Source organism: Giraffa tippelskirchi, chromosome 13, assembly GCF_054371585.1.
Source record: "Giraffa tippelskirchi isolate mGirTip1 chromosome 13, T2T-mGirTip1v1.2.pri, whole genome shotgun sequence".
Lineage (NCBI taxonomy): Eukaryota > Metazoa > Chordata > Mammalia > Artiodactyla > Giraffidae > Giraffa > Giraffa tippelskirchi.
In genome coordinates, this window is record NC_137287.1 from 57220304 (window position 1) to 57247491 (window position 27188).

The 27188-nt window shown below is 42.2% G+C and overlaps 1 long non-coding RNA gene across 1 annotated transcript; it reads right to left on the reverse strand.

The window, feature by feature from the left end:
- Positions 1 to 385: 385 nt before the first annotated feature.
- Positions 386 to 27184, reverse strand: LOC145532378 (uncharacterized). Its single transcript, XR_014073179.1, has 4 exons — positions 26524 to 27184; positions 4598 to 4747; positions 1360 to 1542; positions 386 to 1017 (listed from the first exon to the last, which is right to left on the reverse strand). It is a non-coding gene; the product is annotated as an uncharacterized LOC145532378 (long non-coding RNA).
- Between the last annotated feature and the right edge of the window lie 4 nt (positions 27185 to 27188).

Below are 27188 nucleotides of genomic sequence, written 5' to 3' on the forward strand. Positions count from 1 at the left end.
ATGGCAGAGACTACTACAATATTGTAAAGTGATTAGCCCCCAACTAAAATAAATAAATTTATTTTTAAAAAAAATTGATAAAACTCTGGAAAGACGTAAAAACATATAAAAAGAGAGAGAAACAATATACTAATATCACTAATGAATAAAAAGACATTCGTTAAAAAAAAAACCCCCCACAGGAGCAACTAGAAGAGAGAAATGGAGGAAGAAGCTGACACAGAAGAGTAGCTGGATGTTTGTATCACTGTCTTATCTTCTCCTATGAGACATACAGACATTTTTATCCCTCCTACTTTGTAAGTAGTTTGGGTGCCCACCTTCAGCACTTACAGTAATACAAAAATGACTTGTCTGCTTTGTCATCACATTATGCTTTTCATTATTTTGTTCTCAGTTTTCAGTTTTTATTGATTGTGTTGTCTTCTAACGTTTTGTCAAGAGTATTTGTATATACACATATATGGCGTGTGTGCTCAGTCGTTCAGTCATGTCTGACTCTTTGCAATGCCACGGACTATAGCCCACCAGACTCCGCTGTCCATGGAATTCTCTAGGCAAGAATACTGGAGTGGGCTGCCATTTCCTTCTCCAGCGGATCTTCCTGACTCAGGGATCCAACTCTTGTCTTCTTGTCTTCTGAACTGGCAGGAAGATTCGATACTACTAGCTCCACCTGGGAAACCCATATACATATATATTCCTTTAGATTTAGAGAGAGAAAAGACAGAGAGAGACAGAGAGATAGAGACAGAGACACAGGGAGACAGAGGTAGAGGAAGTTTTGGTTGAAGAGGAAGCTGACTCTCAACGGCTTGAGATTTCTCATGCCTGGGAGGAGGAGTTTGCCAAATATTCTGAGATGGAGTCACATTTAATAGTAATAATTTCCACCTGCTGTCATGTCATCTCAGAATCTGCATACGGGTGGTGGTTTTATTTTTTTCCATCCAAGAATCTTCAGGTACCCTCGAGACATTAATTAGGCTCTGGACGTCTTTGAAGTCGATCCTCTGCCTATACACACATGATGAAATGCAGAAGGGGAGAGGTTAATTGAGTAAGACCAAGACCACACAGAAATTCCATGGAAGAGTCGGAAGGGGATGACTTTCCAGTCTGGGACAAAATCAAGGAAACAGTGAGAGGAGATGCTTGTTTGCTGGTGCTTTAAATTCACCTGGAATTTCCACTCCCATTCATTGAAAAGTCAGCTCCCTTCTTCCCCTTCCCTTCCACAACCATCATAAAAGAAACCTAAAGAACTACAGGCTAATTAGCTTCACTTTCAGGATGAAAGTGTTACCCCGCAGCCTACAGAGCTAAGATGTTCCCTGGAAAGGACTCTAATGGGTATACCTGACTTTCACTTTTCAGCCAGAGTCTGTGTTCCTGGTTAGAATTGCCATTTCCCTCTCTCTTCCAGTCATCTTCCCACGATTAAATCCAAGTAGGAAAGTAGAAAGTTCACTAAAATTACTCAAGGCAATGGTTTCATCTTCCTCCCACTTAAATTGCGTAGAGATTAGTCACTCCGAGAGGCTGAAAACAGTAGGTGAAGAAAACAAATGGAGGGTTTAGAAGTAAGAAACTTCAATGAACGCAATGAAAAAAACTCAATAAAAACAGTATCTTTCATATTGTTGAATTTGTATTTGACTTTTCAGTAATGTCTCTTTTCTCCAAAATGTTCTGATAAGATCATTGAAGGAGGGATTTGGGAAGAAAATCTCTTTGCATCAGCCTGGGTACCCCACATAACTCCCTCTGGAAGGGAGTTTTCCTTTTTTTTTTTTTTTGACTCTTAACCAGAACCTTTACAAGCGGGGCTATTGACAGATGCTTGTGACAAAACCCGAACCCTGATCTCTAAGAGGGGAGGAGAGGGTCACCTGCAATAGATAGGAAACTCAAGTAAGTGCTTGTTGGAAGAGTTACTGAGAAGGAAGCAGCCTGGTTTGGAATGTGTGGGAGTTCAGAGAAGCTCAGATATGTAGCGCTGGGATGCTACTGGAAATCGAACTTGGAGCCTGGAGGGCGGTTGGGGAGGGTGGGCGGTTAAAAGCAGGCTATAGCAAATCATTTTGAGAGTGAGGAAAGGTTTATATGAATCCATAATGGGTAAGAAAAAAAGGAAGAAAGCAGACTAGACTGAAAACAAAGACAAGAAAGAATTAATTCTTTTCTAATGGAGCAGGAGAAAAATGTACCATGAGCAGATGAAAAGCTTTCCTTCTTAAAGAAGAGCCCTCAGTGATCCGGGTACCAGGTTTCCTGGCGAGAGCACAACTCCAAGGCATTGGAAGACTGATTTTGATGAGAGGAACCCAGCAAGACCCTACGAGAGGTCAGGCTGCTAGTTGGTAGATCGCTGGGGGTCCTCTTGCCTCGTCTTTTCTCCCGGGAGTTGAAAGCAGCCTCCCAGGGTGGGGCAGCCTATCTCCAGCTCTGCAAGCCAGACCTTCTCTGCACACAAAGGAAGGCAAGGGCTCTGCCTGCAGCCACACAGCCGCACAGCTGCTCTGGGGAGGGACACAATGCCATTTTGGCTGAGACTGGATGAAGTGGCTGCCAATTTCCTCTAAGTTTGCCCTCCCTTTCAAAATTCAGAATAACAGCACACAGGCAATCTCAGGTCCTTCTGGCTGCATTCCCTTTCTGGAGTAATTAGTTGAAATGCACATTATGTTCTCTCCTCCTTCTGAGTTTCCATGGAGTTGCAGCTGGTTCCCATAAGCAGAACCTGCCGTGGGCTGCCTTCAAGGGCCCCAGTGTTTCCTTGTTCTCTGAAGGCAGCGCTGGGCAGTCCTAGGGAGCTGGGGAAGGATGGAAACAGCTGCTTGTTTCCAGTTTGGGTCCTGCCAAGGGCTCGGACATGGCCACCTCTCTCTGGGTGCTCTCCGTTCTCTCGGCTCTAAAATAAGACAGCTTTGGGTTCCTCAGCCTCTCTTCCTAGGCACGGCTGGGGGAGTGATGGCTGGAGCTGGCTAGGAAAGAGGGCAGGCAAATATGGGGAGTCTGGAGAGTCCCACAAAGAGGTTTTGGTTAACCTGATCAACATCGGTAGGCAGGGATGCTTTTGAAGCTGACATAGAACATGGAGGAAGCAAAGTTAACTAGGTGGGAGGTGGGTAGAGGGGATCAGTGAGTCAGGACTGGAGACAGGTGGCCAACTAGGAAGGCTCTGTGAAAGCCCAGGCATGTGGTACTGGTGCTGGACTTTGGTTATGGGTCTGGTGATGGAAGGGAAGAAGTGGTTATCGGAGGTTGGTCCAGCTGACAGTGTAGACTGGTGTTCTCAACGTGGGGTCCGTCGGCCCTACTGCAGACCTGCTGATGCAAGAAACTCTAGTTGAGGCCTAGCCATCTGCTTTAACAAGCCCTCCAGATGATTCCAGTGCAAGCTAAAGTTTGAGAACCGCTGTGTGTTGCTTTTGGTGATAAACATGGGGGTTGGGAGAACATGGGTTCTCCTCCAATTCTACAGAAATAACAGAATAGCATTAAATTTTATGTCACCAAACCTTCAAGAATCTTAGTCCCTTCTGTCTGAAGTGTGAGTGTATGCTCAGTTTCTCAGTCCTGTCTGGCTCTGTGTGACCCCACGAACTGTAAAGTCTGCCAGGCTCCTCTGTCCATAGGATTTCCCAGGCAAGAATACTGGAATGGATTGTCATGCCCTCTTCCAGGGGATCTTCCTGACCCAGGGATCGAACCCACACCTTCTGCATTGGCAGGTATTCTTTACCGCTGACCCACCTGAGAAGCCCTCTGTAAAGTTCAGTATAGCAGTTATGAATTGTGTTTTGTTGTGTACAAAAGAAAACCCCAAATTAACACAGTGGGAAACCCCAAAGGTATTGCTCTTTTGCATAAAAGGAGCCTGAAGTTCGGTCATCCAGGGTCCCCCAAGTCATCAGGGACACTGTCCCCTTCTTTCTGCCCTCCTCCTTGCTCGTGTACTAGCTTTCTACGGCTGCTGTAACACATGACCATAAACTTTGTAACCAAACCAACACAAATGTCTTCACCTCACAGTTCTGGAAGTCAGGATTCTGAAACGTGTCTCACTGGGCTCAGTGAAGCCGTTGGGAAAGCCGCGTTCCTTGCAGAAGCTCTAAGGGAGAGTCTGTGTCCTCGCCTTTTGTAACTTCCTAGAGTTTGCCCACATTCCTTGGCTCAAGGCCCCTTCCTCTGTCCTCAGAGCCAGTGATGTCAAGCTGAGAACTTCTCACTTGGCCAGCTCTCTGGTTTTCTTCTGTCTCCCTCTTCCCCTTTTAAAAACTCTAGTGGTTATTTGGACCTGCTGAGTGATCCAGGATAACTTCCCTATTGTACGGTCAGCTGATGAGTAATGTTCACTCCACCTGGAACTTTCATTTTCCTTTGACATGTCATTTATTCCAGATTCCACAGATTCGGACGTGGACATCTTTGGTGAGGGGTGAGGGGTGGCGGTGGTGGTGGTGGCATTATTCCACCTTCCATCCTCAAGGCCACCTCATGGTCCTTCAGACCTGCTACAGTTTCTATTATCGTGTCAGGTTTCCAGGCAGCAGGAAAGAGGAAGTGGGGAAGGATGAAAAAACACACTTACCAGCCAAGCTAGTTCCCACACAAATCTCTGCCAACCTCTCCTTGGCCGGAACTTACTCATGTGGCCACATCTACCTTGGAGGGAGATTCGAAAGTGTAGTCTTTTTTTTCCCTAGTGAGAAAGTGCTCGACTAGAATGAAGCTCTTCTTTCTATGGGCAAAGAAAGGATGGTTATTGGGTGGGCAACCAGCAGCTTCTGCCATATACAGACATACGGAAAGGTCTTGGTTTTCTCCTAAGTTCCTTCATCTAATGATCCTGAGACCCTCCAGAATGAAGGAATGATGGTATTAAGTTGAGAAATGAGATACTAGAGCAGAAGGAAGAAGGTAGTTTTTGTTTTGCATTTCCTCCTTTTCTTCTGGGCCAGTCTCCTTCATCTATGCATTACTGAGTGTCTTAAAGGAGCCAGACATAGTATATGCATTTGTCTCTACCTGTGTGCCATGCCATAAAGGACTTTGGGTGGCTCATTTCTGTTAGCTCTATGAAAAATGTTTTTATTTTTGAACAAATAAATTGCCATTTCTAATTGCAGCTAAGATGGGGACCAGAGAGTATCACAGGGGCTGTGTTATCCCTGCCCTTCCATTTGTGACAGTTCTACTGTCTGGACCAGACCACAGGTGGTAACTGACATGCTATATTTCAATGACCATCTTCTCAAGGGTAGGGACCTTGTCTTGTTCAACATTGTTAGGTATAGGCCTACGAATTGGATAAGCAGGTTTGCAAACTTTTATTTTAAAAAAATGAATTAATGAATGTTTAATAGCAATCCACTGATGTGTTATCTTTACGCGGCTTTGATAGAGAAAGCTATTCTATGTTGTTGTTTAGTTGCTAAGTCATGTCCAACTCTTTGTGACCTCATGGACTGCAGCAAGCCAGTCTACCCTGTCCTTCACTATCTCCCAGAGTTTGCTTAAGCTCACGTTCATTGAGTCAGTGATCCAACCACCTCATTCTCTGTCTCCCTCTTCTCCTCCTGCCCTCAATCTTTCCCAGCATCAGGGTCTTTTCCAATGAGTTGGCTCCTCGAATCAGGTGGCCAAAGTATTGGAGCTTCAGCTTTAGCATCAGTCCTTCCAATAAATATTGAAGGTTGATTTTCTTAAGCATTGACTGGTTTGATCTCCTTGCATTCCAAGGGACTCTCAAGAGTCTTCTCTAGCACCGCAGTTCTTTGGCACTCAGCTTTCTATATTCTATGAGTCTTATTTAAACATTAGCTTAAAGTTTTCCTTATTTATTTTGCCATTGTACCTATGGGTTTTTCTGTGGCATCTCTATTTTGGAACATATTGACAGTTGATATATTTTCCATTTGTGGCAGGATATTACTTACCTTTTTCTTGGGTCCTGATGGTTTAGCTAAGACTATGGGACTGTCAAGCAGGCATGCTGGCTTTGGGCAGCAGCTGACACTGAGTCTGTCTGCACTTTCTTTCTGAATGAGGGGGATTCCTGCCCGACATGACAGCTCCTGGAGCTGGTGGGCTGCTCATTAGGAAGTAGTTGTACTTTATGATGGGAATGTGGTGGACCAGCAGAGAGGGAAGCCTTCCACAGGAACGGTCTAATATAAACAACAATAACCATAGTCATAATCTGGGCTTTTATGGGAGCTTTCATCCAGGAACCAAAAACACATTACGAGTATTAACTCATTAATCTTCACAGCGCCCCTGTGAGGGAGAATTAAGTGTAAGTAATCATAATTATTACTGTCATTATCCTTCAAACAATTCCCAGATGTGCTGTGGCTAAACTGGCGTACTTCAGGGATTTTTTTTTTTAATAGAGACCTTAGATTTTTGGCAGGAGTTCACATCTCTCTTTTCTTTTCTTACTCCCTCTGACTCACCAAATAAATATGGAATTCCAAAATTCATGGGGTCCCTGGAAGAGAAGGGTGGGAAATCATTTACAATCTCCCATGATGCCCTTCACTTTGGCCTTGGCGCTGTTAGAAAAGTTAGATGGCTGCATTGGGTCCCAACCTGGGTACTGGGAGCAGATCACAGATTTCATTTTTAAACTTTATGGGGTGTTTGTGATTTCAGCCTTATTTCTCTGGGTAAGAGCTTGAGGAGTTTCATTCTGCATGTAGCATCCTGTTTACCCTGATACCATTCAAATTAGAACAGTGTCTTGAACAATGATCAGAGAAGGCCTTGGTACAATTGGCAGCATCCTTGGCATGTGAGCACAAGCCCTGCATCTGTCCACAGGTGTGATCCTACCTGTGCTTCGTTCCTGGGGAAACAGCTCACCTTAGAGCTCCAGAACAATCACAAAGAACATAGGAATCTTCAGAACAAGAGCACTTGCTTATCTCAGTAGTGAAAAATAGCTAGATCAGCAGATGAAAAGAGCCCAACATGGTCTTGTACCTTCTGTTTGTTTTTGAAATTGTGCATTTGTTTTATTATCACCTAAATGGTGTGCGTGATGGAAAATTCAGAAAATGTTGGCAAGTAAAAGAAAAAAATTAAAGTCACCTATGAGCTCAGTGAGAGTACTATATCCTCTGGTGTAATTTTAAAAAATTCTTTTGGTACCCATATTAGGGCAAATGATGGCAGGAGGACACAGATGTTTTGTTGCAGGCGTTGGTGATGGCATGCCTTGTTCTTTGGTTTCTGGAATTGGATATAACATGGAAAGTATTCATGAAACTTGGGATACTCAGCTTTGAAATATGAAATATACCAGGTTTAGAATGGGGAGGCCTAACCTCAATAAACATGTGGCCATGGAGCTGAAATCTCATCCAAGCCCACATGTGGTCTGCAGTCTGTCATCACCTACCTCCTGGCTGTCACCTCCTACTCTCCCCAGGGGCTACTATGCTCTGGCAATTCTGGTCATCCTTTTGTCCTTTGGATACACTAAGCCTATTCCTGCCCCAGGGGCTTGGAATTTGCCTTTCCTACTTTCTGGAATACTCTTCCTCCAAGTCATGCCCTGGCTTTCTGTCCTCGTGGCTGACTCTGTTCTCAGCTGACCTATTCATGTCTAGACTCCAGTGTCACTCTTTCCGATTTCACCCCTGCGCACACCGTCACACTGTCTAAAGTGGTCATCTTCTTCTCTGATCACGTTCTGTGACATTACTCAGTTTGATTTCCTTCTTAGAACGTGTAACATTCTTTAGTTGTTATTAATCTGATTTTACTGGCATATTTTTTCTTTAGTTGGAATACAGTTGATTAACAATGTTGTGTTAGTTACAGGTGTACAGTGAAGTGAATCAGTTATACATACACATATCTATTTTTTAGATTCATTTCCTACATGAGTCATTACAGAGCACTGAGTAGAGTTTCCTGTGCTGATTTTACTTGTATACTTTTTATTGTCTGTCTTTTCCCACTTGCAGATTCCATGAGGATAGGGATCTTAACTGTACTCCTCTTTTCTCTAGCTTCTGAGTCTAGAAGAGTATCTGACAAATAACCTGTGCTCAGTAAAACTTGTATTTGAAGGAAGAGAAGACACACGAAGATGAAGAACTAGGAGAGAGCTTGAAAGAGACCCCCCAAAGGTATTTGTGAACACTTGCAGTTAGGAGGTGAAAACTGCATGGCAGGAAAACAAGAACGCGTGTGAATCAGGGACTAATTACGAAATATTAATATAGGTCTCTGGTTGGATGGCATCACCAACTCAATGGACATGAGCTTGAGCTAACTCCAGGAGATAGTGAAGGACAGGGAAGCCTAGAGTGCTACAGTCCGTGGTGTTGCAAAAAGTCAGACATGACTTAGCCACTGAACAACAACAATATCAGCTTCAGAGGGTGGGCACTAGATTCCATTTAAAAGGAAATAAAAGTAGTGGGGGCACGATATATTTGCAGGAGCTTGTCTGTGAGGTTAAAAGGAAGAGTCGAAATGTTGAAAACACAAATTGGAGTAAGAAGAGTTTCATTTGGGATTGGATTAAAAAACACTTCTAAAAGCTGGGAAAGGAGGTATAATGACAGCAGCAAATACAGATGAGCAAAGGAAAAATAGCAGAGGTCATTACTGAGCCACCTTGATGGGAATGAAATGGTAGAGTTAGTGCTTTACATGCTTAGTGCATTGAGGGAGATATGGGGCGAGGAAGAGAAGGATATCGGTTAGGAGAAAAGCAAGGGAAGGTGGGAACTCTTGCCATGAAGCAACCATCTTCTCTTTGAAGATATTGACAAGATCTTGGGTAAAGATGGAGAAGAACAGAAGTGGATAAGAGATACATGAAAGATCTCCAGCAGAGAGAGTCATCTTGGGTTGTAGGCGTAGGGTTCCATCACAGGGGCTATTTAGCAAGGAGAATAGCAGAATTAAAGAGAGAAGTTCATTGAGGTTTAGTAATTATAGTACAAACAGGAGAAGATAAATATCTTCTCCATGTATTACATCATTGTTAAACCTCAATAATTTAAAATATAATTAACCTTTAATAATGCCTCAGATTTAATAATATAGTTATTGCATGGGAATTGTCTGCAAATCATTATAAATCCATTTGTTTGGGTTTACCATCCTGCTAATAAAAATGGATGCAAGGAGCTCATGTGGTGTGGTGCACGGTCCAGGGCGTGCTGATTGAGTGTCTCTCTCAATGCAATTAATTGTAAAATCCACGTCAAATCACAGCAAATAAATAGTTTGCTGCTGCTGCTGCTGCTAAGTCGCTTCAGTCGTGTCCAACTCTGTGCGACCCCATAGACGGCAGCCCACCAGGCTCTGCCGTCCCTGGGATTCTCTAGGCAAGAACACTGGAGTGGGTTGCCATTTCCTTCTCCAATGCCTGAAAGTAAAAGTGAAAGTGAAGTCGCTCAGTCTTAGCGACCCCATGGACTGCAGCCTACCAGGCTCCTCCATCCATGGGATCTTCCAGGCTAGAGTACTACTACTTAAAATTAAGATTTCTCTTTCAGTTATTATTCCCCAGTTTTTCTCCTTCTACCCTCCAAATGTCTACCCTAGGGAACTTTTCCCTCTCTAACTTTGTCTACTTTAGGAATTATAAAACGTGATTCGTCTTAGCAAGCTAGTTTTGTTTCTAGAATCCTAAATACTGGGTAACAGTTTATTAAAGAGGCAAAAAAGTGTTCATCTTAAAGGTGAAAGAGCAACTTCCCCGGGGGTCTAGTGGTTAAGATTCCATGCTTCAAATGCAGGGGAAGTGGGTTCAATCTCTGGTTTGGGAACTAAGATCCCACATGCCCTGTGGTGTGGCCAAAAAAAAAAAAGAATTTTTTTTTAAAGGAAAAAAGAGATCATTTTCTTGGTTCCTAGCTTTTTTAGGGACTTGAAATGGGCTCCCCAAATATCAAAATGGTTTTATTTCCTAAATATTTTTGACCCAGACACCTGCAAACTCAAAACTGTATTGAGGTGTCAATACATTTAGGTTTAAACTCCTATTTTCTGTTGCCAATTATGGTATCTAAAAAAACAAAACAAAACCCGTGTCTTTCCTCTTTATAATGGGTCAAGAAGATGTTTTTAAATTTACTGCACAAACAAAATGCCCAAACAGAGAGATCTTTAAAGATTGAAAAAGGATGACAAGTGCACTGAAATACACCTTTAAGTAATTTTATAAATTTAATTAAAAATTTTAAACTAATTTCTCTTCAGAAGGCTTTGATTTATTGTTACAAGCATTAAACTTAAAGACTGAACCATAGAACCTTATTATCCAGGACTTAGATGAAATGGCCTTCTCTCTGGTGGCTAGGGCAACGTGTATTTGTGTATTCTTGCGTTTTAAAAATTCCCCAGTTAATAATCTCTAATACAGTAATGTTAATAAATGTTGATAAATGTAACTCATATAATCTAAGGTGCATTGGGGTCTTTAATACATTTAAGAATGTAAAGGGTTTGTGAGACCAGCGGTTTGGAACACTGCTGCCGTGGATGAATGACTTTTGCTTTTGCCCAAGCAGAGTCCCTCGTGGGTCCCCTTTTTTTGGCTCCATCATTTTACAAAAGCTGCTCTTGTCAAGAAGACCCATGACCTCCATCCCTGCCCCACACCTGGACCACACTCCTTGGCTTTCCTCCTGCCGCTCTGCTCACTCCTTCCCACTCTCCTTGAATGGTTTCCCCTCTTCATCCTGAAATTATATCATTGGTATTAAAAGGGATCATTCCTTAGTTTCCTTTTCTTCTCTGTCAATACTACCTTCATATGAATCTCATGCAGTCATGGTTTTAAATGTAAATATGCTGATGACTCCCATACTGACATTGTCCACACAGACCTCTCTTATGAATTTCAGACCCGGAGATCAACTGCCAATCTGACTTCTCCCCTTGGATGTGCATAGAGACACAAACATACAACACATCCTGAACTAATGATTTCCCCAAATGCCACCAAAATGGAATCAGAGCTGAACTAGGAATTTGTATATCTTGCTTCATAATATTCCAATGCTTGGTTTATTCACTGTCTTCAAACTATTTTCAGAATACTACGTTTCATCTAAAAAAGCTAAATTCACAGAACCAGAGTGCCATGGGGGTTGCCAGGGCCTAGGGCACAGGGGAAAGGGGGAGATGTTTGTCAAAGAGTAAAAATTCTAGTTCTAAGATATATAGGTCCTGGGACCTAAAGTATAGCGTGGTGACTGTAGTTAAAAATATTGTACTGCATTACATACATGAAAGTTGTTAAGAGAGTAGATCTTAAATGTACCAAACACAAAAATGGTAGTTATGTGAAGTGAAAAAGGTATTAATTAACCCTATTGTGGTCATCATTTCACAGCACATATGTGCATCAAACCATCACATTGTATACCCAGTACTCATACAATATTATATGCCAATTATATTCATTAAAGCTGGAAAAAGCGAGAAGAATGCATTTACAAAAATATGAGAATCTGTGTTTTGATTTTTAATGCTTGGGAGAAGTGATCAGCCTTTAAGAAATAGCTTTAACATTGTTTTTAAAGGAGCCAGACAGTTTGAAAAAGGAAAATGCCCCTTTTTACCAAGAAAAAAAAGAAAAAGAAAACTTCTGATGTAGATTTGCCAAATATTGTCTACACTTAAAAGTTAGTATAATAGTATTTCTTGGTATATTTTATTAATTTGGTACAACATTTATACTGTGTGTGTATCATGTTTTGTCCAAAAGTGATTTTGGGCACCACACTCCTGTGGAATCTTTACTTTTAGGGCACTTGGATACATAATATGTTCAATGAGTGAGACTAGTGAGTTTGAATGGTCATTTTTTAAAAAATGTAGACAATTTTAAAAATCTTTATTGAATTTGTTACAATATTGCTTCTGTTTTATGTTTTGGATTTTTGGCCACAAGGCATGTGGAATCTTAGCTCCCCGACCAGGGATCCAGCTTATGCCCCCTGTGTTGGAAGGTGAAGTCCTAATCACTGGACTGCCAGGGAAGTCTGTATAGTAATCCTTATCGTGGTTTAAGATCCCATGAGTCATCTTCACTCTGCTTCTTTATTGATGCTTATTCTTGGGATAGAGGCTACAGATTTGGAAGCTTATATATCACTAATTTTGTCTGTCCATCAGGCAGGCTATTCCCCTGTTGAATTTCCCAAGGTGATTTTATGCCAGAAAACCATTGACTTCCTTATTTATGGAGGCAGGTCCTTTGGACCTGTTTCAAACGTGTGAAAATTTTATTGACTATTACTCAACATTACCTACCAGTCTCTACTCGCTGGTGAGTCTATGCAAATCAAATTATTTTTTGAACCAAGTATGAATAGAAACTAACAACTAGAAAAATGGTCATGATAGGTATTCATTATCTTTTTGCTGAGTGGCTTTCAAAAGAAAAATATTTGTTGCTGTTTTTGTTCAATCATTAATTCATGTCTGATTCGTTGTGACCCCATGAACTATAGCACACCAGGCTTCCCTGTCCTTCACTATCTCCCAGAGTTTGCTCAAGTTCACGTCCACTGAGTCGGTGATGCTACCTAACCATCTCATCCTCTGGTGCTCTCTTCTCCTTTTGCCTTCGATCTTTCCCAGCCTCAGGGTCTTTTCCAATGAATCGGCTCTTCGCATCAGGTGGCCAAAATATTGGAGCTTTAGCTTCAGCACCAGTGCTTCCAATAAATATCCAGGATTGATTTCCCTTAGGATAGACTAGTTTGACCTCCTTGCAGTCTGAGAGACTCTCAACAGTCTTCTCCAGCACCACAATTCGGAAGTATCGATTCTTAAGCCCTCAGCCTTCTTTATGGTCCAACTCTCACATCCGTACATGACTACTGGAAATACCATAGCTTTGACTACACAAGAAATATTTATTACTTTTAAATCAAGTTGAACCTTGAGAAAACCATACAGCTGCTTATATCCTTTATGATCTAACCCCCTCCAGGCCACAGGGCTCAACTAATTGTGGTAATGTGGTCAATTTGGGGTTGTTCTCGTCAAAGATTTGCTATATGAAAGTCTATTTTAAAAGCCTGGTTGATGTTATCACCTATTTACCATCATCTCTATTCTTCCCCCTGCATGGAACCTCCCATGCCAGCAGGAACTGTAAAAGGAAAGTATTTGAAATCAAAAGAAATCATCACCATTTTGGTCCCTAGGGAAGAAAGCTCAAAGAAACACAAGCAACAATTTTTGTATTAGTGTGAAAAACTGAAGCAAACCGCATAGTACTGTGGAAATCCCCGTGGGTTTAGGATCAGGTACCCTCGTTCAAAACAGCCATGAGATGTTGGGCCAGGCACATTTCTTGTCTGTCCCTGAGGGTTCGACAGTCAATTGCTTTATTCCTCTGCCTTTGTAGGATTTTTTTGGTATCTGCTTCTCAGGTGTCTCCTTTCTCTTGTGTGAATGGTCCTCACTCAGCCCCCTCTGCCTGGCCAGTTTGGGAGGGTGGGTTTCCAACAACCGCACTCTGCTTTCCTCTGACTCTTCCCATTCCACCTTCTCACTTAGTTTTTGTTCCACTTCCTGGAAGGACAGGGAGTTTGACATTTGTCCTGGGCCATGTCCCAGCTTCCTTAAGCTGTTCTCTTCCTCATTCAGAGATAAGGATGAACTGACTATGTGAATCGGTTCTGCCCCTGGGGCTGATTTTCTTCTTTAGTTTGAGAAGCGGAATCAAAATTGGATGTCAAACGTCAACAAGTTCAACCATTCATCTTATACCTGAGTCACTTCTGTCATATCTCTGTCTCTAAAAGTTTGATTATCTTGTTGTCAGCTCAGAACACCCCTCTTGCTTTTACCAACTGACTCACTCCTTCTCACTGCCCTGCACCACTGGGATTCAGCTCCAGCACCACCTCCCCCAGAAAGTCCTCTGTCATTTCCCATCCCTACCCCCATCCTTCAACTTCAGCTGGGAATGGGAACCTCCTTTGTGTTCCCCCAGTACCTGGTCTAGGGCCCTGTGATCTCTACTTACTGCACCGAATTTTTGAATTCTTCCTTTATTCTCATGTGTATCAGTTCATCTTATTACCAGCGCTTGGTGAAGTACTGAGCACTTAATTTATCTTTGTCAAGTAATTAATACTTAATTGAATTCAGTATTGGTGAGAATCCCTCTAGTGACCTGAACTCTCTTCTTCTCAAAGATGCTCTTCCTCTCATGGCTAGAAAACCATTCTTTATGTTGAGCTGAAGTCTCTCCTCCACCTGGGGCCCCACAAGACAAATAAAATCCCACATGACATTCGGAAAGATGTTTTAAGACACCGTCAGAGCTCCCTGGAGTCAAGCCAAACATCCACATTTCCTTTTAAACATACTTTGCCTGAGTTTAAATCCTCTTTACCTTTTAGTATCTTTAAATGTGCTAGTCTATGACCTCAGAACAAATTTTAAGATGGGGTGGACAGGCATTTGCTGTATTTTTGGGTGGGAGTGAATGACTTTGGTCCTATTCATTCATCAGCCTTCTAGAATGCTCATTTAAAGGTGAAGATTAAATGAAATAATGGCATTTGCAGAGCACACAGTGCGTGGCCCATGGATGTTCATCATAATTGGACCAGATTCCAAGAGAATCGAGGGCAGACATCATCATTCAAGTTGGTGAGGACTTGCAAGGACTTCTCAGGGGCCATCTCTCCAGCTTTTGAAATAATGGAGCTTTGGATTGACCCAAGGTAATTAGAGATACTCTGCTGGAGGTGGTCAATTCTCTGAAACATTTCAGTGTGAACTTTCATCTATGAAAGATACAGATTCAGAAGACCACGTGTCCTGAAATGGCCTTTCCCTCATGGCGGTGATGGACGTAGACCTTTAATAATCTTATGATTCATCCTCTATCAGTAACCAAAGGATTCACAGCCCTGCGTGTTTGCTGGAATTATTGATTCAGTTTGTTGATGCAGAGCAGGAAAACCATTTCTCTGTAAAAAATGTAACGTAACCACTCTGGTTTCGGTCTTCTTAACTCTGTGCTGTCCCCAGTGGACACAACTGCCTCAGTCAGAAACTTTTGGACACAAATGATCTTTTGCTCCATGGGAATTTAATTCTGATTCAACTTAAAAATATTCTAAGGGGTTCTTATCTCACAAATTCTATAAGAAGACCCTAAGATGGGGATTGAGTTGGAAAAGAAGCCTCAGATAGAAGTTGATGCATTGGAGGAAAAAAACAGGTGAGCTTGTTAGCAATGGGATGAAAGGGAATCACAAGAGAGCATCAGTGCAAGGAAGCCTCCAGGAAAGGAGAACTATCTCTCCTAAAAGAGAAATGGGAAGGCCTGGGCTGAAGTTGAAGGAGAGGCCAAAGCATGGTGGTCAAGAGACGATCCCTGTGAACAACTTATAGGGAGCTGGAGAGAAAACCAAATGGGCAGCGGGTTGATATATTTCACAGCAGGAGACAAGAAGACAGAGTTAATCTTTTTTAAGAACAATTTTTTTTAAGTTGGTAGTTGTATTTTCACTTTTATTCAGTTCAAGAAATTTTCTTTCTTCTTTTTTATTTTTGGCTATGGCATGTGGAATCTTAGTTCCCCATTCAGTGATCAAACCCATGCTCCTTGCAGTGAAAGCGTGGAGTCTCAGTCAGTGGATATCCAGGGAAGTCCCTAGAGTTAATCTTGATGCTTGTCTTTTTAAAAGAAGAGACTCACACCAAGGTCAGGGTCATGTAGCCCTGTGTGGTCTAAGAGCACAAAGGAAAGCATAGAGGGACAGCAAATTGTTTAGGAAGCTAACACAGAAGAGTCAAAATAAGAGAAATACTGAACTTTGTCTGATTAGCTTGTGGGGAAAATTCATTTGGAAGCTAAAAAGAAATTCTACCTTAAAAACTGTCAGTACTGCCCTCAATTTCCTGCAAGGATTTGTGGAATTGCTGTAGGTAAACGTGTAGCATGTTTATGGAAATGTTCAAAGCCGAAGAAGTTTGAATCTTGCATGATTCAATTAAAATGTGTATTTCAGTGATAACTGAACCAGAAAAAAAAAAAAAAACAAAGGAAATAGGAGAAAAGGTGTGGAGGAATTATGGTGGTGAGCCCACTGTGGATGGATTTGTTAGGAAACAAGGGGGGTGTGGATGTTGATACCCAGTTTCTGATGGGTCTTTTCTGAGTGGCCATCTGTCATTAACCCCATATGTTCAGAAGAGCTAATAAATGATGGAAGGACAAGCATGGTGTCATCTCATCAAACTTTCCAAAGGAATAGTTATGTCAGGAGATGCTTTGGTTCTAATAGTGACGGGTGAAGAGTGAATCTTGATTGCTGACACCAGGTAGCACAATTTTGTGCTTTTTGGGGATTATCAACTCATCTTTCTAGTTTTGTAGCTGTCTTGATCTTTCCAGTTTTCTCAGTGTTGGGCTCCTTCAACACAGTGTTACCTTGTTGTTGTCTAGTTGCTCAGTCATATCCAACTCTTCATGACCTCACGGACTGCAGCCTGCAAGTCTCCCTTGTCTATGGTATTTTCCAGGCAAGAATACTGGAGTGGGTTGCCATTTCCTTCTCCAGGAGATCTTCCCGGACCAGGGACTGAACTTGTGTCTCCTGTCTTATGGGTGGATTCTTTATTACTGAGCCACCAGGGAAGCATCACCACAGTTTTACCTTGAAATTCACCTCTTTAAAAAATTTTTTTTTGGCTTGTTTCTAGTAGCAAAGCTGTCACTCCTACAGGGGAAACATTGAGAGCCTGGGCTCTGAAGAATCAGATTTGAAAGACTGGGTTTCCTGCTATGTAGACTGTTTTCCTTTAAAAGTAATTGATTACATGGTAAAGCCATGTGGAAAGAGCTCTTGAGTTTTGTTTGGCAACTAAAATCTTAGAACATGAACATGGTGAACAATATGGGGTCCAGAGGTTTCCCACGATGGGCAACTTTCACTGTGAAGTTCAATCACATCCATCTCTCCTCTCCTCTTCTTATCCAACTTTAAATTGGATTTATAATGGCATGGGTCTTATGAAGTGCTGGGAATATTCGAAAGCTCTTTGAAGATAAGCAAATTTCCTTAATTAAAATGAAGATATCATCATCTCCAAATATGTCTCTTTGATCTCCGGGGACCATTGCATCCTGGGACTTGTAGTTTATGGTAGTTACTTCTCTTGTGTTCCTAAGCCAATAGGAATCCTCTAGCTTCTGGGAAATACTGAGGTCAATGACAATGGACTCCAGTATGTCATGGTCATCCAGCGAACCATTCGACAGGTTTCTGAAAGGTTTCTTTTCGTCATTACTTATCTTGTTTTCATACCATGTCGAGTGAGTGGATGGTAAAGGGACCTGAAAATGAAAGGAACCTGAAAATTTCCTGTCATCAAATAAATTATTTAAATTCGTGAAGGTGATGATTAGTGCAGGAACCTCGTCTGTCCTACCCCTCTGCCAACGTGTGGCTTCTCAGAGGCAGTGATCCCCTTAGATCCTCCACAGACTGCAATGAAAGAAGAAGCTGTCTCTTAAAGGGTAGAACAATGAAAATAATATTTTCATAAAAAAAGTTTAAATGAAAACAAATTAATTATTTTGTCTGTGATTTACCTATGAAGGTACGGTAAAGGGAAAGCCAGAATGGGTAGAGTAGAATTTCAATTTACTAGATAAGATTTTATGGGGAAAGGTGCTTAACTACTTGAATCCTTTTCTAATTTCTTAGGACGATATTTACAATTCTTTTGGCTTAAGAATTTGATTTGGTTTTGAAGTAGATGGCTGGTGAGCGCCTACTGTATAGTAAAGGGGGAAAAAGAAGCTACGATCTGTATGACGTATATTGTTAACCTTAAAAATGCATTCCAATACTTTGCAGACAAATACTGTTTGATTCCACTTATACGAGGTACCTAGAATAGTCAAATTGAATCCATAGAGTCAGAAAATACATTGGCAGACGCCAAGGGCCCTGGGGTGGAAGGATGTGGAATTAATGTTTAGTGGGGACAAAGTTTCAGTTTAGGAAGGTGAAAACTTCAGCGGATGGATGATGGTGACAGTTGTGTAACAATGTGAACATACTTAGTGCCTCTGAACTGTACAGTGAAATACGGTTAAAAGTTTGTTTTATATTCTGTGATTTTTATCACAATAAAAAAAATTAGGAAAAAAAGAAAAAACAGAGAGAAAAGTAAAAGACTTTCATTTGGTTCTTTTTTTAGATGTAAAAAAAAAAATCCAACCCTGTATTTCTTAATCTTTAACCACGTCATGCACAATAAAAGGGTCTATTTGAGAATTCTGAGATGGTTCTGTGGGGGTCACTGCCCATCAAGGGAGGGGAGGTGTCCTTCCAGTGATGGAGGGTGAGAGGGTGTGGACCACACGGCAGAGAACGGGAGCATTCTTCCCAGGAAACATGCCAATGCTATTTGCTGTTGGCATACTGCACTTCATTTGATTTGCCTCTCTGTTCACCAAAAATTTCTCCCTGATAAAAGATACCTGTGTGAGGTCTTGTTTGACCTGAGTCTTGTCATGGAAACAATAGATTCTCTAAAGGATCTGAGAAGGCATCTAGTTTAACTCCTTCACTTTACAGGGACGCAAACAATGTGCTCAAAATCAAAATGTTTGTGGCTGAGGCTCAATTAGCAGTGCAGGAATTCTGCCCCTTAGACTGATGAAGAACTAAAGAGCCTCTTGATGAAAGTGAAAGAGGAGAGTGAAAAATCTGGCTTAAAACTTAACATTTAGAAAACTGAGATCATGGCATCCAGTCCCATCACTTCACGGCAAATAGACGGGGAAACAGTGGAAACAGACTTCATTTTTCTGGGCTCCAAAATCACTGCAGATGGTGACTGCAGCCATGAAATTAAAAGATGCTTGTTCCTTGGAAGAAAAGCTATGACCAACCTAGACAGCATATTAAAAAGCAGAGACATTACTTTGCTAACAAAGGTCTGTCTAGTCAAAGCTATGGTTTTCCCAGTGGTCATGTATAGATGTGCGAGTTGGACTATAAACTGAGCGCCAAAGCATTGATGCTTTTTAACTGTAGTGTTGGAGAAGACTCTTGAGAGTCCCTTGGACAGCAAGGAGATCCAACCAGTCCATCCTAAAGGAAATCAGTCCTGAATATTCATTGGAAGGACTGATGCTGAAGCTGAAACTCCAATACTTTGGCCACCAGATGCGAAGAGCTGATTCATTGGAAAAGATCCTGATGCTGGGGAAGACTGAAGGCAGGAGGAGAAGGGGACGACAGAGGATGAGATGGTTGGATGGCATCACCGACTCAATGGACACGAGTTTGGGTAAACTCCGGGAGTTGGTGATGGACAGGGAGGCCTGGCATGCTGCGGTTCATGGGGTCGCAAAGAATCGGACATGACTGAATGACTGAACTGAACTGAACTGAGACTGCTTTTTGCCTGCATTTGCACTCCACCTGGGTGGCAATAGGCTTTCCCGATGCTTCTGTGAGTGATTTAAGGTGCAGGCTCTTCCAGGAAACAAGAGGATCTGGGAGCAGGGCTCCTGCTTGGTAGAGATGAGTAGCAAGAAAAGGCACCCCTCACTTACCTGGCGGTCCAGTAGTTTTTCGATCCCTGGTTAGGGGGCTAAGATCCCACATGACTAAGCCGAAAAACCAAAACATAAAATAGAAGCAACATTGTAACAAATTCAGTAAAGACTTTAAACATGGTCCACATAAAATCTTAAAAAACTGTCTGGAAATATTCACCATCACCTTAAATTTATCCCAGTTGAGGGTATATTTCTGAAAAAAAATTCTGAAAATGGATTGCCCCTCAATTAACAAATTGATATCTGTTGCTGCTGTTGAGTCACTAAGTCATGTCCAACCCTTTCAGACCCTGTGGACAGTAGCCCACCAGGCTCCCCTGTCCTCCATTATCTCCCAGAGTTTGCTCAGATTCATGTCTGTTGAGTTGGTGATGTTATCTAGCCACCTCATCCTCTGCTGTCCCCTTCTCCTCCTGCCCTCAATCTTTCCCAGCATCAGGGTCTTTTCCAATGAGTCAGCTCTTCGCATCAGGAGGCCAAAATGTTGGAGCTTAAGCTTCAGTATCATTCCTTCCCATGAATATTCAAGGTTGATTTCCTTTAGGATTGATATCTATAATATATAATACTTCTCCAGCAAGCTCTGCAATTTGCCTGAGTGAAAAGCTAGCCGTATACTTTCAGTCCATCGGTAGATGATTAAGACATGATTGGGGTGGACTTTCTGCCCTCGGTCCTATTTCTTTACATTAAAAATTATTATTATTTTAAAATAATTTTATTTATTTACTTATTGTTTAGTTTTGGCTGTGCTGGGTCTTCATTGTTGTGTGGGCTTTTCTCTAGTTGCAGTGAGTGGGGGCAACTCTCTAGTTGTGGTGCGTGGGCTTCTCATTGTGGTGGCTTCTCTTGTTGTGGAGTGTGGGCTCTAGGGCACAGTCTCAATAGTTGCGGCTTAGTTGCTCGCAGCATATGGAACCCATATCAGGGACTGAACACTTGTCTCTTGCATTGGCAGGCAGATTCTTTAACACTGGGCACCAGGGAAGCCCCTACATTAAAAATTATTATAGAACAATTACCATGAATTTTAAGAATATTGCATAAGGAGTCAAATTGTGAGTGGGAGGGTTTGGTGCAGGAGGAGGAAGAAAGTAGAATTTTCTTTACAGGAAAAATATTTTCACATAGTCTCTGTTTGAAACCAGAGCATTTTGTCAGAGAGCGAGCCTTTGCATTACTACTGAAAGAAACAAGGACCATTTATTTTCACTCTCAATTTTTCATCTTAAGGATCAATATCAGAAGGAATACCTGATATTTACTGGGCACTCAATCCTAGGCACTGAGTCTTACATGTAGTATTATCTCATTTAATCCCCTGGGACATTATAACCTACATATAATTTTTTTTTAATTGAAGTATAGTTGATGTACACTATAAAAGCTACAGGTGTACAACATAGTGATTCACAATTTTTAAAAATTATACTTCATTTATACTTATTATAAAACATTGGATATTCCCTGTGTTGTACAATACATCCTTATAGCTTATTTTATAACAAATAGTTTTTACCTCTTACTCTCCTACCTCTAAACTGCCCCTCCCTCCTCTCTTCCCCACCGGCGACCACTAGTCTGTTCTCTATATTTGTGAGTGCATTTCTTTCTTGCTATATTCACTAGCTTTACTTTTTAGATTCCATATATCAGTGACATCATATAGTATTTGTCTTTCTCTGGCTGACATTTCACTGAGTAGAATACCCTCCAAGTCCATCCATGTTGCTGCAATTGGCAAAATTTCATTTTTTATGCCTGAGTAGTATTCCATGCAGTAGATATACCATGTCTTCCTTACTCATTCATCTGTTGATGGACACTTGGATTGCTTCCATAAGTTGGCTATAGTAAACAAGGCTACTTCGACATTTGGGGCACAAGTATCTTTTTGAATTAGTATTTTCTGTGGTATATATCTGGAGTGGAATTGCTGGGTTATGCGATATAAGGCAAAGAAGGAAGAAAGAGAGGGAGGGAGGGAGGAAGGAAGCCAGGAAGGTAATTTATTTTGAGCATCAGAGCTTTGGTTAGTTGGGGTTGCTGATCTGAAGGCCTGATTGAGTTCTGTGTTTGGAGCTCTTCAAATTTTCACTTCAAGGTTGCATTTATTAATATTATATTATAAATATTATGGTCTACATAGACCTCACCAAACCTAACTCCTCAGCTACTCTGAATTTTATTAAAAAGAACCTTGTCCTAGAGGATGAAGTGGCAACTTGGACTTGGAAATTTCCTTTCAAAATTATCTGATATTATAGCTCAAACTTTAAAGCATTGCCTAGAAGGAACTCAAATCTCTCCCAAATTAATGACTCATATCCTGTTTATGAATTTCTTGTTCTATACAAACTTTATTCACTTATTTCTTTTAATTTTTATTTTTGCCATGCTGTGCAGCTCCCTGGGATTGAACCAGGGATTGAACCCAGGTCCACAGCAGTGACAGTGCCGAGTCCTAACCACTGGACCACCAGAGAATTCCCAGTTTGCATTAAAAAAAAAAAATTTGGCCAGGCTGCATGCATGGCATGTGGCATCTTAGTTCCCTGACTAACATTGGTAGCATGGAATCTTAACCATGACCACAGGGAATTCCCTCAGTTATTCTTTTGAAGCCAGGAAAGACCTCATAGGTCATCTACTTTGACACTCATGTTATCAATAAGGAAAGAAATGCTCAGGGAAATGGAGAAAATCACCCACTGTTGCTCAGCATTTGGTGGTGGAGCCAAACCAGCTCTCAACCCCTAGTCCAGCCTTTCGGGGGCTCCTTAGAACAATCTTGAAATTGACAGGCCCATCCTTAGGGTTTCCTAATACCTGCTCCATGAGTCTCAGGTGAAGCTTCCCTGGAAATCTTCTGGTTGGTGAACTTGCCAAGTAGTTGACATTCTTCCCCTTCATCTCTGTGCTCCATCACTCACCTGAGCTGTGATAAGCCACAGATCAAGAAAAAAAAGAGGACCAGCAGCTTCTCGATATAATCTCCAGGATGAAATAACTTTTTCTACAATCTGTACACAGAGATTTGCCGATAGCTCTCTTCAGTCTTCTGTTTACTGCTGCTGCTGCTGCTGCTAAGTCGCTTCAGTCGTGTCCGACTCTGTGCGACCCTATAGACGGCAGCCCACCAGGCTCTGCCGTCCCTGGGATTCTCCAGGCAAGAATGCTGGAGTGGGTTGCCATTTCCGTCTCCAATGCATGGAAGGGAAAAGTGAAAGTGAAGTTGCTCAGTTGTCTGACTCTTAGCGACCCCATGGACTGTAGCCTACCTGGCTCCTCCGTCCATGGGATTTTCCAGGCAAGAGTACTGGAGTGAGGTGCCATTGCCTTCTCCGCTTCTGTTTACTACTGGAACACAATATAAACACACTTTTGGGAGAGATGCGACTGTTCGTGACTAACATTGGCTATCACTGAGATCCCATGAGGGGAGGAAGGAACATTCTCTGGGAACTTATTTTTAGGAAGGAAAAAAAAAATTCCCTTGACACTCACTTTAAATGAGAAGCCACTGTGAGTTTTAGATGGAAAACTGCATCGCTGCTGAGGTGACTTAGGAGACTAAACCATTGTAAGTTCTGGGTAATTTAATGCACTAAGAAGAAACATAAAATTAGAGTAGCTTAAGGAGATTAAAAATAGTAACCAGAGATTATACATTTGAAGGATTTTGTATTGTTTTAAAAACATTACCTAATTAGTTGGCAAATTTCTCTGTGGGGGAGAAGGTTTTCAAGTTGGATGTGTACCGAAAGGAGGATTACGTGAGATTTCGGATATGTCAGGGCAGAAAAAAAGGATCAGAGAGAATCAGGCAGACTCTTTGATGATGGATGGGGCAAAAGTGGGTAGGACTGGGGTCTGCTCTTAGGACAAATGGGGGATGTGAGAATATTCCTTGAGTGTTTAATGTTATGTATACTTCGTAGGGTTAAATTGGAAGGGATATGTAGGAGCAGTTAGAACATGAATGTGGCCGTTGAGGACCCAGGAAGCTCACAGGTATTTTTTCTCCTAAAATTCTAGAATTACTTTTTGTGTTTTATCTCCACCGAAATTCTCCCAGGGCAACCTGCCTTGCCTTATACCTCTTACCTCTTACATTCCCCAGCGTACGATGCTCAGGATTACATAAGAGGCATTTGTTGGGCAACCGATCTGTTTAGAAGCTGGAATTATAAGACTATTTTTGGTTGTAACTTACCTAGGAGATGTGAATTTTGAGATGAGGAGAGATGTTTCAAGGGGGAGAAAAAGAGTTAGAAGGGAAGAAGTGGGTAGGTAGGGTGTGGTCTGGGGAAAAGAATGTCGGAAATATTGTCAGGACAGGAACGCATTCCAAATTTTAAAAGAGGCATATATAGGAGCTTCCCTGGTGGCTCAGACAGTAAAGAATCTGCCTGCAATGCAGGAGACCCCAATTCGATCCCTGAGATGGGAAGATTCCCCTGGAGAAGGCAATGGCTACCCACTCCATATTCTTGCCTGGAGAATTCCGTGGACAGAGGAGTCTGGCGGGCTGCAGTCCAGCGGGGGTAGCAAGGAGTCAGACATGACTGAGTGACTAACACTTATAGGTGCTTTACACTGATAATGAGTCAACTATAAATTCAGAGATGGAGCCTGAATTTGTGGCATGTGAAATTTTGGCAGATGTGGTAACATCTGACCTGGTGGGTGTTGCCCAGAGGGTTGATTGGCTTAGATGGTGATTGCAGTCAATACAATCATTGAGAAAGTGAGAGTGAGCAAACTTAAAGAAGTCTCAAGATGGGAAAGGATGCTGCTGTCTTTCAGCCACTGTGGCATCATTCTCAGGTTCCCATCCCTTGATGTGCTGAGATCTCAGCTGACTGTGACGCCACCTCGGCCCTCACCCAATGCCTCCTAATTCCTGTCCACACCTCTGCTTTGGAGCTGGTTTCACAGCTACTGTCTGCCTCCCCCACTTCCTTTTTGTTTCATCTCTTTCTCTTCTGCCCCTGAATCAAAGTCAAACTCAAGGTCTTCTCTTCCCTAACATGGCTATCTGGGCTTCTCAGGTGGCTTGGTGGTAAAGAATCCACCTGCAGTTCAGGATACATGGGTTCAATCCCTGCTCTGGGAAGATCCTCTGGAGACGGAAATGTCAACCCACTCTAGTACTCTTGCCTGGGAAATCCCATGGACAGAGGAGCCTGGCAGGCTACAGTCCATGAGATCTCAATGAGTTGGACACAACTTAGCAACTGAACAACGACAACAGCAGCACAGCTATTTTGCTGACCCTTTCTCTAGAAGTTGTCATATTTGTTGGGGTCCTTTTACTCTAGAAAGTGAGGTTTTTTTTTTTTTAACTCATCCCACCAAATAATTGTATCAATGCATTGTATATATTTTTAAATTGTTTTAAAAATTTATTTATTTGGCTGCACCAGGTCTTGGTTGCAGCTTCTATCTTCATTCTGGCATGTGGGATCCAGCTCCCTAATTAGGGGTTAAATCTGGGCTCCCCTACATTGGGAGCACAGAGCCCCAGCCACTGGACTACCAGGGAAGTGCTGATTTATTATATTTTTTATAAATGCTTGCTTATTACAGGGGGAAAGGAATACAACTTTCTCTTCCCTCCTCCCTGCAAACCTGAAATTTTTAAAAAAGAATCTTCCTTGATGACCACCCTCTTGCTTCTCTTTACTGTCATTTCAACACAATAGATTCAGCCAGCTGTTTAAAGTAGGTGAATTTCGTGGGAGAAATGTCTGCCTGCCCATGGTAAAGAATTCGCCTGCGATGCAGGAGATAAAGGAGATGTGGGTTCGATTGCTGGGTTGGGGAGATCCTGGAGAAGGGTGTGGCAACCCACTCCAGTGTTCTTGTCTGGAGAATCCCATGGACAGAGGAGCCTGGTAGGCTGCAGTCTATGGGGTCGCAGAGTCGGATACGACTGAGCTACTAAACAACAGCTGACCCTGAAAGCAGTTTGAAGTTGAGCAGGCAAACGGGCACAGCTGGTTCCTCAGTGGCTTCGCCTGCTCCCTTTGACCTGGTCTTGGCATCCAAGTCATCTCTTGCTTATCAGCTCCTTTCCTACCTCCCCCACCAGGTGCCAGAGGGAAGCAATCATGTGATCCCAGAATTACAGGTTGCATCTTCCCCAGGGGTCTTGCCCAACAGCTCTTGATCAAATCTCTCCTCTGAGGGCTCTTCTTATTCTTGGGGGAAAAAAAAAATTCTCCCTAAGGTGCTGTTTGCTCTTTTCTAAGGGACTTGCTCTTGGTCACTTTACATTCCTTTTGGCTGCTCTGGCCCTCCCGCAATCTCTAATCACCTGCGATTTCCTGCTGTTTCAGGAGCTCCTCACTGCGGCCCTTTTTCTTTCATTGCGTTTCATCAGTTTGAAAGAAACGTGGGCTTGTGGGAACTTGTGACCACCGAGCACTCAAACTGGACTGAAACCTTCGAGAAGGAAGGTTTCCTGAGAGTCTCTGCTGTTTTTCTGTCCAACGTGGGGCCAGCCCGAAGTAAAGGCTCAATTTATAATTTTTGAGTGGAAGAATTTTTTTTTCCTTACCATTCTTCCTCAACTCTGTTTACCCTTTCAGGTTCTGTTTGTTTTATTTCCTGCTCTGTTCCCAGGGCCTAAATCAGTCCTTGGCTTGTGCTAGGCTCTCCGGTGTTTGTTGAATGAATATGTGAATAACTCATCTCTGTAACCAGGTCTTTAGACCTCAGGGACTGGCCCCTGGGGGTGAGGTTTAATTTGCTTCGTAGGAATATGAGCATATGTAAGACCCATGTTTATCTTTCAGCCTTTTGATCCACTGTTGGATAGGTGACTATGGGAAAGTGGGGGTCTTCCTGCATTTCCACCCCTTCCTCCCCGTACAAGCACTTTCTAAGCTCTGTCAAGGGAACAGTTACAGTCTCACCTTCTAGCATACCGGGTTGGCATCCCAGGCGATGCTGAAGCCAAGTGGCCACAGATTCCTGAGTGAGGATGGAGTGAGTGCCCGTGGATGACAGATGGCCCATCAGAGGCTGGCAGACTCTGATTTGCTGTGATGAATTTGCCTTGGTTGTTGGAAAGCAAGTAATCGCAGACTTGCCATGGTATCATGGGATCGTCCTTTTCCATCCCTGAAAAGGGGGTTCAGTGTCCCCATGTAAGTCCTTTATGCAACTTGCTGTACTATTGCTTCTGGCAGGGCAGAGCCCTCTTTCAGTCATTCCCGAGGATGACTGCCTTGGATTGGCTCAACTGCCTTCCCTGTTCCAATTAAATTAGAGACTTTAACATTTTCTTTTCTTTTTTTAATCACATATTTCAAAATCTTATAAATTTATCGAAATTATTTCTCTTTCACTTTTGATAGTTTCTCTGTGTATAGAATTTGGGGCTGATGGTTTTTTCTTTTAACATTTTGAAGCGTTTCTTTGAGCATATTGTCTTTCTGTTTGCAGTTTCTAATGAGAAGTCTGTTCTAATTAATTTTTCTTTCCCCTATATGCTGTGTCTTTTTATTTCCTACCTGCCTTCCGATTTTTTTTTTTTTTACATCTATAGTTAGTGTTAGTTGCTTAGTCATGTCTGACT